This window comes from Natrix helvetica (genome assembly GCF_964273705.1).
Source record: "Natrix helvetica genome assembly, chromosome: 12".
NCBI classification, from domain to species: Eukaryota; Metazoa; Chordata; class Lepidosauria; order Squamata; family Natricidae; genus Natrix; species Natrix helvetica.
Genome location: NC_138556.1, coordinates 882,846 through 896,697, shown reverse-complemented (window position 1 = coordinate 896,697; position 13,852 = coordinate 882,846). Strand labels below are relative to the sequence as shown.

Sequence of the window (13,852 nt, the reverse complement as noted above, 5' to 3'; positions counted from 1 at the left end):
GCCGGAGGGGGCGGCTCCTCCGACGGGACTGTACTGTAGAAACGCCCCGCGGGGATCTCGCGGCGGCGCTTCCCGGAAGGCTCCAGCGGCCGCCTTGGCCCGGAAGCCTCGGCGAGATGCCGGTCGCTCCCCGCCCGCTGCAGGCTCTGCCCTGGGGGCCTTGTGGGGAGCCCGGCTTCAGCTCGGGGGCGCTTCCGATTCCGTCGGGTTGGGCCCAGGGTACGCAACTCCCCCGCTCCGGGCGGGTCTGCAGAAAGTCGCCCTCTTCGGCTCCCTCTTCCGTTCTTATAATGCTTTCCTCGAGGTTTTGGAATGGGCTGAGCCTGCGGTGATGGAACAGGTTCCCCCAGCACCCAAAGACGGGAGAGCCTCCCCCCCCTCCCCGCATGGCTTGGTTTCATTGAAGAGTGCAGAAAAGGATCCAAGAATTGTTACTGAATATCAGAACAGTAAACAACAAAATATTCTTTATTGGCCAGGTGTGATTGGGGTTATTGGACACACAAGGAATTTGTCTCTGGTGCATAAGCATACAAACAACAAAGTGACAAATCATGAATCATAAGACAACAAAGTGACAAATCATAGGAGAAGGTAGTAGGAAATAGGAGGAGGATAATAGCAAGGCAGCCCTACTAGGTGGCTAAGTATCCTTAGGCATAACAGCGCTGGGGAAAAACGCTTTGTGTCTAGTAGTTTTGGCAAGCAATGCCAAAGGCCTGTATGGAAAGAGGAAGGGAGGCGAAAGAAAACACATAATTCGTTGCTTTTCAGTAGGACTTATCTGGGTATTTGTCATGGAATTTCTGGAGACATTTTGGAGCTCTTACATAATGTGTGTCCACAGGTGGGAAATGTTTCCACACCACTAAATACTGAATTTTGCCTGTCTTTTCAAGAGTCTAGTTTGGCCTTGATTTCAGGAGTCTAGTTAGAGAATAGATCAGTTATCACCCAAATTACTGTATTTCTGGAGCCTCCCTGTAATTCCCCTATGAAGTCCATAGAGATTTCCTTCCAGGGCGCTTGGGGTTTCACCATTGGTTGAAGAGTCCTGGGGTCCCTTGCCACCTTTTAGCCTATGCATCAACAGGGCAGGGCAGCTGGCTACATAGCTTTCTATGCCCTTTTTAAATGAGGGCCACCAGAACTGGCATTTTACAAGGTGTAGGGTTTTACTAAGGTGACCAACCGTCCTCCTTTAGGGAGGACAGTCCTTCTTTTGTAAGTTCTGTCCTCCCTCGAAAAGTGTCCTCCTACAGGTCCTCCTTTTCGATATTTGAAGACTAATCTGTTGCGCGTTATGTGACGTATTTGTATTTGACATGACAATTCGTCAAGACTCGGTATAGTGCGGTATAAGACGCGATTATGAGACGCATGCGCTCTGCACGGGAGACCTTGAGAGAGAGAGCCGCATGCAAGTGGCCTTGTTTACTTCTTACCGAAACACAACACGGCACATACACATGCAGTAGACTCACGGCACGGCGGCAATTGAATGACTCACGGTAATTATTTCTTTCTCAGTGAATATTCAATTATACAGAGGTAAGTACAATTCACGTTTTATTAAACAGTTTTTAATGGTGTTTTTTTACTTCATCGCAAGTATATTGAACAGATATTGAATCTTGTGTTGAATTTTTATCTAAAGAAATGCTAGACATTAAAATAGATGACAATTGTCTCTGAAGAAATTAGAAGACTGAATGTATATTTAAATTCTGAAAAATTAATACAATGTTGAAATTGATAAAAGATGGGTGGATATTTTCAGCCATTTCAAAAATGAACATATTCCATGTGAACATTTATTGTTCAATTTACATTGTGCTGCCCTGGAACTAATGCAGCAGTTGAAAGAGTTTTTTTCAGTTGCCAATGATTTTTCGACAAGTGAGAAATCGAGATTGAATGTTGATACTCTAGCTGCAGCACTTGCCGTAAAATTCAATATGAAGGATATTTCTTGTTCAGATATTTCCAATATATTGTTAGAAGATGATACATTGACAAAAAATATTAATTCAATGGAAAAGTACTCATTTAAATAATAATTAACAGGCATGTAAGCATAATTACAATATAAAATGTTGCAAATGTTTTTATTATGCATATATCATATTTTAGTGTATTATTGTTGCAATGAATAAAATATTTCTTTTATTTACAATATATTTTTTCCAATTTATTTGTCCTCCCCTCCTTTTCATTGTAAAAAAGTTGGTCACCTTAGTTTTACTGAAGAAGAGCCTAATGCTGGGAAAGATTGAGGGCAAAAGAAGAAGGGGCCAACCTAGAATGAGATGGCTGCATGGAGTCACTGAAGCAGTAGGCATGAGCTTAAATGGACTCCAGAGGATGTAGTCAATTTTCCCCTGGTGGAATTCGCATTAGGGTATAGCTGAGCAGCCCAGAGTTTTTTTAATCTAGTTTCACATACTCAGCCATGGTTTCAATATACAGTAAATTAAAATATTATCAAGGTAAACTCCCTTATATAGATGCTCATGTAGCATCTCATTTACTAATTGTATGAAGACAGCAGGAGGCCCTTTCAGTCCAAAGGGGAAAATCCAAAATTGAAAGCATCCCAGTGGTCAGTTGAAGGCAATTTCCCATTCATCTCTTTCCCTAATTCTAACTCAGTAGTAGGCTTTCCATTAATCTAGTGAAAATCTTTCTCTTGGCCAAGGAGGCTAATATATCTTTCACCAATGGCAAGGGGTAAACGTTCTCGATGTAAACCACATTAAGCCCGCAATGATCAACCCATAGGTAGAGAGACCTATCTTTCTTCTCCCTAAAATGTTCCGGGGCTGCCATTTGTGGTCTAGCTGGCTGAATAAACCAGCTTCAACTTTTTTTCTATGGATGGCTGGAGCTCCCCCCCACCCCAGGTCATGGAGTACAACTTAGGCTTCGACAATTTGGCCCCTGGCAGTATCTCTATGGAGCAGGCTATCAGGTGATGAGGGGGACACATATCCGAGCCTTTCTTGCTGAGCACCTTTCACAAGTCCCAATATTCCTTGGGTATTCAAGGGCCATGACAGTCCCACATCACGGCCCCCATCTCCCTCTTTGTCTTGTAAATATTTCTACTCTTTACCCAACTTGCCTCTGACAATGGGTAGCCCTTCCACTTGATTAAGTACTGGAGTTGTCTCCTGTGCCACCTCAAATCAAGGATGTGTTGCACCTTATAATGGGTTTGGCCCCCTATGACAACATGGCTTGGGGGCTCCTGGGGCAGTGGTCTCAGAGTGGATCCGACCACGGGGTTTAAGAGGCTACTTTGGAATACTGGGTGTATCTTCCCTAGCAGTCGGGGCAGTTTCAGTTGCACTGAGACTGGGTTGATTATCTTTACTATGGGAAATGGTCCCACAAACTTTGGTCCCAGTTTCTTGCTAGGGAGTTTTAACCTCAAATACTTTGTGGAAAGGTAAACCTTCTCTCCCACTAAGAAGGGCCGTTGCGGAACTTGGTGCTTATCTGCCTTTTTGTTATAGGTTTGTAGTGCTTTAGCTAGCGCTTTTTTGACATTCTCCCAGGTTGCATTTAGCATTGACATCCAGTCAGTCAAGCTGACTGAGGAAGGGGGATCCCTTGATACTCAGGCATTGGGACGAAGTCCATGCCGCTCACTACTTTGAATGGTATTAGTCCCGTGCTGCTGTGAACAGCATTATTATATGTGACCTCAGCAAAAGACAGAAGGTCTGCCTAATTGGACTGCTGATAGTTCACATAGCAGCTCCACCATAGAGCTCAGTCTCTCTATCCCCCCAATGGTGCTCAGGTGAAAAGCCGACCTAAGGCCCCAGGATGACCCAATGGACTGCAGAAACTCCCTCCAGAACTTAGCCGTGAACTGGACTCCTCTGTCTAAGATAATTCTTCGAGGTACTCCATGCAGGTGGTAGATGTGCTTCAGGAACAGTTTGGCCAGCTTGTGAGCTGAGGGTAGTCCGCTGCATGGAATGAAGTGTGCCTGTTTGGAGAATAGGTCTATTACACTCCAAATCACCATGTTTCCCCCACTTTTCAGCAACTCTACTATAAACTCCATTGCGATCTCCTCCCTGGCCTCGTTGGCTCTGCTACTGGTTGCAGAAGTCCGGGTTTTTTCCCTGGTCGCCTCTTCATTGTGGCGCAGATGGTGCAACTTTTCATGTAACTGTCCACATCTTTCCTTATTTCGGGCCACCAGGACTGCCTCCATGCTAAGTGTAATGTCTTTAGGAATCTAAAATGGCCTACCGGTTTGGTGTCATGGCTCCTCTGGAGAATTAGGGTGTGTAGGGATTCCGGGACGTAAAGTTTCATCCCTTCCATGCAAGGTCATCTCTTTTTGTCAAGATCTATTGGTTGTTTCGAAACCAGGGGTCAGCTAGCAGTTCGGTTTTGAGTTTCGTGGTTAGGTTGTGTTCTGTCCCGTGTTTCCAATGAATATGCAGACACAGGCTTGGCTGTCTGCCATGACTAATTACATAGATAAAGCCACCCCTTGGCTAGGAGCCTAGAAAGTTATCTTTAAGAACCCAAGATTAAACTTACAGAATGCTTTCTCAACGGCTAGTAAAATGGACTGTTGTTCCTGCAAAGATTCCCCTCCCGTCGCTCCACCTATAAACTCTTTGGGAGGGGCCACAACCTTAGCCAGCTGTCCCTACTTCCTTCTATGACGTCTTCTCCACAGCTGTTCCTTTCTCCTCCTAGCTCTACGCATACGCACATCAGGGACAACCTCCCTCTGTTCCTCCTCACTGTTCTCTGACTCAGATGCAACCTGGTGGCCAACAGGCCTCTCTAGTTCCTGTTCTGACTCCAAACATCCTCCAGAGTCTTCCTCATCCTCCAGAGCAGTCCCATAATAATCTGAGCTGTCAGAGTCCACCATCAGCTAAGCCGGCCGCTGCCTGGCCACAACACTATCCCTCACCGCAGGGGCCTTCCCCTGGGTCTGACGCTCAGGGTGTGGCTTAGCTGGGAAATGTTCATAGAAGGCCTGCACCAAAGCAGGTGTGTGCACGGAGGTCGCATCCTCCCAGGTAACATCCTCCGGCTCTCGGCCTTTCCATTCCACCAGGTATTGGAACCGTCCTTTCAGCCATCGGGAATCCGAATCCTGGCAACTTTGTACTTGGCTGGCGCCTCATCGGCACAGGATTCTAGCTGGGGATGATTGGACAAGCCGGCATTCAGGAACAAGAAGATATCGATGCAAGACCGGATGGACTCGCATAGAACGTGGTAAAGTCAGGCGATAGGCGACCAGATTGATGACTGCTTCAACAGGAAATGGGCCAAGATAACAGTGGTCTAACTTCTTGACCGGCCGGTTTGACAGAAAGTGTCTAGTGGACAGCCACACTCGATCGGCCACAGTCAACGCCGGCGTCTCATGCCGAGATCTGTCTGCAACTCTCTTATAGTCCTCCTTGGCTTTATCCAGATATCGCCGCACCACTTAATGGACTGTCTGTAGTTCTGACAGGAAGGCCTTAGCTGCGGGGACGGGTGAGTCGATGGGTGTGAGGGGAAAGAACCAAGGATGATACCCACATTGGCTAAGAAGGGTGTCATCTGCGTGTGCTGTGAGTTATTGAACACAAACTCCGCTATTGCCAGGTAGTCCGCCCAATCATTTTGCTGCTGGTTCACAAAACAGCGCAGATACTGCTCCAATATCCCGATCACTTTCTCCGTCCCTCCATCGGTTTCGGGATGGTGCGCTGAGGACAAGCAGATCTTGACATCCAAGGCCGTGATCAGCCCTTTCCAAAACTGTGCTGTGAATTTCGTTCCTCTGTCCAACACGACCCTGTCAGGTAGGCCGTGCAGCCTGAAAACATGTTGGATAAACATGCGGGCGGTGACGCGGGCTGTTGGTAATCTCCGATATGGGATAAAATGCACCATCTTCGTCAGCATGTCTACCACCACGAACACTGTGGTAAATCCAGAAGACGGAGGCAAGTCTGTCAGGAAGTCCATAGAAATGGCGCCCCGGGGTCTCTCCGGGGTTGGCAATGGCTGAAGCAGCCCTGGAGGGGCTCCCGTTGCTGACAGTCTGCCGACACCGTACACAAGACATGATGTAAGATTGTACATCATGTCACAATCGGGGCCACCAGAAGGTATGGGAGACCAGGTTCAAGGTCTTGAAGAGGCCAAAGTGCCCCACCGCAGGATTATCATGGCACTGGGATAGAATAAGTCCCCGAAGGGGCCCCGCTGGCACATAGAGTCTGTCCCAGTACCGCAAAAGTTCATCGGTGAATGTCCATGGGGAGGCACGCCCCACCTCTGCCTTCCGTTGTTCAACACAATTGTCATGCGCTTCCCAAATCTGGGGCCATAAGTCCACAGGCTCGTGAACCGCAGAGGACTCTACGGGCAAAATTGTCTGGGGTGGAACCAGGTCTTTGGTACATGAATACTTGGGTTTCCTTGATAGGGCATCCGCCCTTTTTGTTGTGCGCACTGGGAAAGTACGTCACGCGGAAATTGAACTGTGCAAAGAAAAGAGACCACCGGATCTGGCGCTGGTTCAATTTCTGCGCGGTCTTCAGAAATTCCAAATTCCTATGGTCCATCTGGACTTCAATCTGATGCCTGGCTCCCTCTAGATGATGCCTCCAAGCCTCAAACGCCACCTTAATGGCTAGTTACTTGCGGGATCGCATCCTCCCACATACATCCCTGCGGCCAATCCGCTCTCACAGGGAGGGGCTTCTCCAGGTGCCGTCCACTAGGCAATGCCAGCGGGCGACGCCAAGGAGTAGGGCCTTCTCTGTGATGGGCCCAACCCTCTGGAATGACCTCCCCCCCGATATCAGAACCACCACAGACTTCCGCTCCTTCCGACAAAAATGGAAGACTCACCTGTTTCGATTAGCTGGCCTGGCATAATTATAATTGTGACAACTGTTACCTCCTGGAAACATATTCTTACCTGGTTATTTATAGGGTACGGTTTTAAATTTAACTGATTTTAGGGTTTTTAGAACCAGATTTATATTCTTCCGTACAGTTCTTTTTAAATTTTTAACCTCCTCCTTATGTGTATTTATATCTGTATTTATATTTGTATTTGATACTTATTGTTTGTTGTGTGGACTGTACACCGCCCCGAGTCCTTTTCGGGAGAGGGGGCGGTCTAGAAATTCGAAGAAAAATAAAAATAAATAAATAGTAACTCCTTCTCCCAAATAGTATAACTGCGCTCAGAAACATTGAGTTTCCGCGAGTAATAAGCGCAAGGGAAAAGGGAACTGCCGGAGGTTTGAGTCTGAAGTAACACTGCTTCCACAGCGATATCAGATGCATCTGCCTCCACTACAAATGGATGGTGGGGGTCAGGATGCTTCAAAATGGGCTCCTTCATGAAGGCCTGCTTCAAGGCCTGGAAGGCATGGTGCTCAGGGCCCCCCCAATGAAACGGAACTTTTTTTTGCAGGAGCCGAGTGAGGGGCACAGTCAGGGAAGCAAAGCCGGGGATAAAGGTCCCATAGTAGTTGGCAAACCCGAGGAGTTGCTGGACATCCTTCACTCTCCGAGGAGGTTGCCAACTACACAAAGACTCCACCTTGCCCAGCTCCATCGCAATGCCTTTGGGAGAGATACGATGTCCCAGGAACTCAATGGTGGACTGCCAAAACTGGCACTTCTCCAGTTTCGCATACAAGCGATTCTCATGGAGCCATTGTAGGACCAGGCATAGGTGCTGCCGATGGCTCTCCCGGGAGGATGAGTAAATCAAGATGTCATTGAGATAAATGACGACAAACTGGTCCAAAAGGTCCCGGAAGATGTCGTTCATAAAGACGGCAGGGGCATTGGTCAGCCCAAAAGGCATGACCGTGTACTCAAAATGCCCATACCTGGTGCCGAATGCCATCTTCCATTCATCCCCAGGTCGGCTCCAGACAAGATTGTAGGCTCCATGGAGATCCAATTTGGTGAACACCTTAGCTTCTCTGAGCCGCTCCAACAGTTCAGGAATAAGGGGCAGGGGATATCACTTGCACACCATGATAGCATTGAGCCTACGATAGTCACAACAGAGTCTCAAATTTCTGGTCTTCTTTTTGATGAACAAGACCGGGGCAGACAATGGCAAAGATGAGGGTCTGATAAAACCCTGAGCAAGGTTTTTGTCCAAAAACTCCCGCAATGCGGCCAACTCTGGGTCTGACATTGAATACAAATGACCCACAGGGAGTGACGCGTCCGGAATCAAATCGATGGGACAATCATATGGCCGGTGCAGTGGCAATTGGTCTGCTTCTTGTTCACTGAACACGTCTGCAAAATCTGCTATGTCGGAAGGCAATGACACCCCGGGTGGACTCAGCAGCTGGCCTGCACAGACATGACGGGTGTGGTCCACACATTGCAAAGCTGGAAAGGTGACAAGGTTCTGCGACTAGTAGATTTGTGGGTCGTGCACCCGAAGCCAAGCCAAGCCCAAGACCACGGGAAAATGCAGGCCAGAGGTAAGGTAGAACTGGATGGCTTCCTCATGAGCCCTGATGACCAGGCGCAAGGTTGCGTGGTGGCCTTGATAGGCCCAGACAGAAGCACCCAGTCGTCAATGGTCTCCACAAGCATAGGAGGATCTACTGGACACAGAGGGACCGCATACTTGGTCGCAAATGCCTCATCCATGAAGTTCGTGGTAGCCCTGGAGTCGACAAGAGCATGCACCAGAATCCCCTGCGGGCTACTGGATAGGACTATTCGGGATGCCAGGATCCGGTGTCGGGGAGGTCCGCAAGTCACTGTCCCTGAACATGGCTCTGAATTGATGTGCGCCTGACCCAAGGTCTTCCTTAGATCTGACCTGGGGGCCTTTCCCGGCAAATTGTTCTGTGTCTGGGGTGTAGGTCCCGTAATTGACACCCCTCGTCTCTTCTTGGGGCAAAAGGCTGCCATGTGGTCAGGTTCCCCTCAATAAAAACACAACCCCCCTAAGCACCGTCTGTCTTTCTCCGTTATTGACAAGCGGGGTTTGGCTGCACCTAATTCCATGGGTTCCTCCCATGGAGTTGGAGTCTCACGCATGGCCGGAACCACCCTGTTCTCCTGGGACATGCGGTGAATTCCCCGCCTCTGCAACCGAGCATCAATCCGAAGACACAGGTGGACCAATGTGTTGAAATTCGGTGGCCTATCCACACGCACCAGCTCATCCTGCAATTCTTCCGACAACTCATCCTCAAATGTCTCCATGAGGGCTGCCTCATTCCAAGCCGAATCCTGGCTTAGTAGCCTAAATTCACTGATGTAGTCCTGCAAGGAACCTTGGCCCTGCTTCAGAGTCTTCAGACGTTGGGTAGCCATCTCCGTCTTAATGGGGTCCTCATACATTAACCAGAGGTGGTCACAGAACCCCCTAAAGTCATCCAGCAAAGGGCTAGCCTGGACCAGCAATGGCGTTGCCCAACGAGCTGCAGAGCTGGAGAGTAAGCTAATCATAAACCCCACTTTATCTCGGTCAGTGGGGAAATCCTCTGCTCTCAAGCTGATAAATAGCTGGCATTGTCCCAAGAAAGCTGTAAACATGGCTTGGTTGCCATCGAATTTATCAGGCACTGCAACTGGGCATTTCCTCCGAGCTGGGGGTGCAGCAGGGTGAGCTTGGAGCTCTGACACCTGGGCAGCCAACATAGCCACCTGTTGTGAAAGTTGCGCCTTCTCGGCACGTAGCTGCTCCATGGTGATGATTTTTACAGATTTTGTTTAAGGCAGGAAACAAACTATTCTGTCCCATGATTCCAATGAATATGCAGATACAGGCTTGGCTGTCTGCCACAACTAATTACATAGATAAAGCCATCCCTTGGCTAGGAGCCTAGAAAGCTATCTTCAAGAAACCAAGATTAAACTTACAGAATGCTTTCTCAACGGCTAGTAAAATGGACTGTTGTTTCCTGTAAAGATCCCCCTCCTCGCTCCACCTATAAACTCTTTGGGAGGGGCCACAACCTTAGCCAGCTGTCCCTACTTCCTTCTATGATGTCTTCTCCACAGCTGTTCCTTTCTCCTCTCAGCTCTACGCATACGCACATCAGGGACAACCTCCCTCTGTTCCTCTTCACTGTTCCCTGACTCAGATGCCACCTGGTGGCCAATAGGCCTCTCTAGTTCCTGCTCTGACTCCAAACACTCTCCAGAGTCTTCCTCATCCTCCAGAGCAGTCCCATAATTGAGCTTTCAGAGTCCACCAACAGCTCAGTCGGCCGCTGCTGGGCCACAACAGGTTGCCTGCTGGTTGGTCGTGCAGGTCACAGCCTTGTTGTCTGGTGGTCACTTGGGCAGCTATTTGGGTAGAGGAAATGATGGCATCCACCACCTGCTCCCGTTCGCATTTGTACTGGGGCATGCAGAGAGGGCGTCAGCTAGAAAGTTCCTCTGCCCTGGAATGTGCTTTAGTACGAACTCGAAGCGTTTGAAATATTGAGTCCATTGGACTTGTTTGGGTGATAGTTTCCACAGGGTCATGAGAGCCTCCAGATTTTAATGGTCAGTCCAGACTTCGAACTGTTTCTCGCCCCCTTCCAACAGGTGTCTCTAGGTTAGCAGTGCCCATCTCACTGCGAAAGCCTCCTTTTCCCATGTGGCCCATCGTCTCACTGTGTCTATGAGCTTGTGGGAGGTGCAGGCGCAGGGCTCTAAGTTTCCTTGGTTGTTTCTTTGGAGTAGCACCGCTCCCACTGCCATGTTGCTGGCATCTGCTTGGATCACAAAGGGTTGCTCAGAGTCAGGATGCTTCATCACCGGTTCCTTTGCAAACATTTCTTTTAGTGTCTCGAATGCCTTTTGGCAGGTTAGGTCCCACTGTAGAGGTTGTCCCAGGCGACGTTTCATTCCTGGGCTCCCTGTCTTTAAGAGATCTGTCATGGGCTTGGCAATCTTCACAAAGGAGGGGATGAATTCCCTACAGAGGTTCGTGAACCTTAGGAAGCTTTGAGGCTGTCGGCAGGTGTGAGGGGCTTGCCAGCCTAGGACGGCTTGTACTTTGGCTGGGTCCATTTCTATTCCCTCATTTGACACTCAGTAGCCCAGGTAGTCTAGTCGTGCCCGGTGGAATTTACATTTTGATAGCTTGACATACAGATTGGCTGCCACAAGTTTTTCCAGTACCTGGCGGATCAGGGGTATGTGGTCATTCATAGTCTCTGTGTAGATGAGGATGTTGTCCAGGTAGGCTAGGACTCTCTTGTAGAGGTGTTCGTGCAGCCCCTCGTTTATTAACTGCATGAACACTGCTGGGGCTCCCTGCAGTCCGAAAGGCATCACTTTGAAGCGGAAGCTTCATGTTTTCTGTCTGTTCACCTAAATTGATTTCACAAGATTATGAAGTAATTGGCTTAAAGGATTGCTTTCTTCTATCCCTCTTTGCCCCACTTTTCAGGAAATTTTTGACTGTACTGCTGATCAGGAAAAGTCCATTTTCTCTCTGCCTGTTGTTTTTCTTTCCCCCTCGCCCCCCCTGGTCAGGAAGAGCATGTTTTTAAAGTGTCTGTTTCTGGCAAGCCTCAGCAAGCCTTCTCTAATATCAGGCAGAAGGCTACTGAGCCATATCCTGATTTTGTTAACAGATTGCAGGATACTTTAAGACAAATAGATAATTCTGAGGCTCAGATGAAGTTGTTGATGAAATTAGCAAACGAAAATGCTACTTTTGAATGCCGGAGGGCAATTATTGGTCTTGGGAATGATCTTGATTTGGCAGATATGATTAAAGCATGTCAAGATATAGGAACAGCCTCTTGTCGAACTAATTTGGAGTGTCAAAATCCAGGGGGTGTTATGTCTGCAGCCTCCTGCAATCCTTTCGATCAAGGTTGGTGTCGGATTTATGTTGCAGAATTGGATCCTTTTGGAAAGCGTTATCCATTGGCTTTGGTAAATCATTATATGAATGATATTTTAATTGGAGCCCCAAAGATATCACCTAATTGGCTTTCAAAAATAAAAAATGATTTAAGTGTCTATGAATTGCAGATTGTTCCGGAAAAAATATAACTGTATGAAATGTTGCAATCTTTTTTTGCTCCAGTTTTTCTCTGTTTAAATGTACACGAAAGTATTTTGCTAATTAATTTACAACAGTTGCTGGGGACCCTTACTTGGGTTTGTCCATATTTTTCTCTGCAGGCATATACACTTAAGTTTTTTATTTGATTTATTGACCAAAGGAAACCAGTCTGGCGATCTCATTGCGATGTTTTTTCTTTTCCGCAGCCCTTGCCACAGTTGAAAAGATTAATGAGATTTTGAGCATTCCGTTTGTGAATCATATAAATTGTCAGCTAACTCTTTTGATGTTTTTTTAAGACAAAAAGTCCCTGTTTCAAAATGTTTTGCCATTTTTTCAGGCAGTTGCTGAATTAATAACTTTGAGTTTGTCACAGAAACTGGACTGATTTAATTAATATTATTTTTCCTATTCCAAAATCTGATTTTCAATTTTATTTTCATAATAGCTTATTTCTTCAGTGTGATTTAATTGACTATGTGGGCTGTATTTCATATCATTTGGCTAAAGATCCTCGGCTTGCATGTTTAATGACCTTCTTTTCCTATTCATTTATTGCTTTCGTTTCTCTGCTTTTGCAAGCTTTTACTGTTTTTTCAGATGGAGGGCGAACGAGAGGAGCAATTGCTTACAAGGACTCTTATGAAAGTTTCCTACCCTGCAATACAGTTGTTCCTGCAACACTTAGAATCATTTGTTGCTGTTTTAGCTTTCTCAATCTTTTCTCAACAAACTTTTAAACTAAATTTCTGACTTTCATTATGTGTGTCAACTTATTTTTGATTTTCCAGGTGCTTACATCACACCCAGGATTGATTCTTAATCTTATGGCTTTGTTTTTTAACTTTGCAGCAACTATTATAAAATTGAAAGCATTTATATTTTGTTTCTCACATACGTAGTTATTTGTCCCTTTCCGGATCTCTCTCTGAAGGTTCCATTTAAGCAAATGTTGTTTATGTTTATCTATTCTCTTTTCAGATCCATGTTTTTTTTCATCAGAATGCCAGGGGGCTGGCACAGGCTTGCCATATTCCACTTGACCAAGCCAAGCAGATTGTTTCATCTTGTCCCCAATGTTCTGGGGCATCCCCTCTGGGGACATGGAAGTGAATCCCTGTGGTTTGGCCTCTAATCAACTATGGCAAATGGATGTCACCTATGTTCCCTCTCTGACTCCCTGGAAGTATATTCATTTATCTATTTTTACCTATTCAGGAGTGTTTTGGGCCATATCTCAATGAGGAGAAACAGCTAATCATGTTATTTCTCATCTTTTTTCAGCTATTATTATTTTGGGTCAATTTTCCTTTTTAAAAAACTGTTAATGGCCTATTTTTCATTGGCCTTTTTGCAATTTTGTACAAATTGGAACATTGTTTTAATTCATGGGCTTCCTTACAATTCCACAGGTCAAGCCATTGTGGAATGTGTTAATTGGTCCTTTAAGGACTGTTTTCCCACATAAATAAAAAAAGGAGGGATCTCAGGTACCCCAATTTGGCTAATTTGGCGTGGGCAACACAACAGGTTAAAAAAGTTTGTTTGCCTGCCCCTCTAGGGGGATGAGGATATGCTGTGCTTGCTTGATTCTAGCATGTGGGGTTCATCCAGTGGTGGGTTTCAAAAAATTTTGGAACCTACTCTGTGGGTGTGGCCTCCTTTGTGGGAGTGGCTTGCCAGCCATGTGACCGGGTGGGAGTGGCTTGCCGGCCATGTGACCGGGTGGGAGTGGCTTGCCGGCCAAGTTCAGAGAACACCAAAGGACCCCACAGTCCTCTCCCTCCTTATCTT

At 46.9% G+C, this 13,852-nt stretch overlaps 1 long non-coding RNA gene across 1 annotated transcript; it reads left to right on the top strand.

Annotated features, from left to right (window-relative positions):
* Nucleotides 1-40: 40 nt before the first annotated feature.
* LOC309398241 lies at nt 41-13,366 on the top strand. The gene is made up of 2 exons (XR_014176372.1): nt 41-479; nt 13,069-13,366. It is a non-coding gene; the product is annotated as an uncharacterized lncRNA (long non-coding RNA).
* Nucleotides 13,367-13,852: the final 486 nt, after the last annotated feature.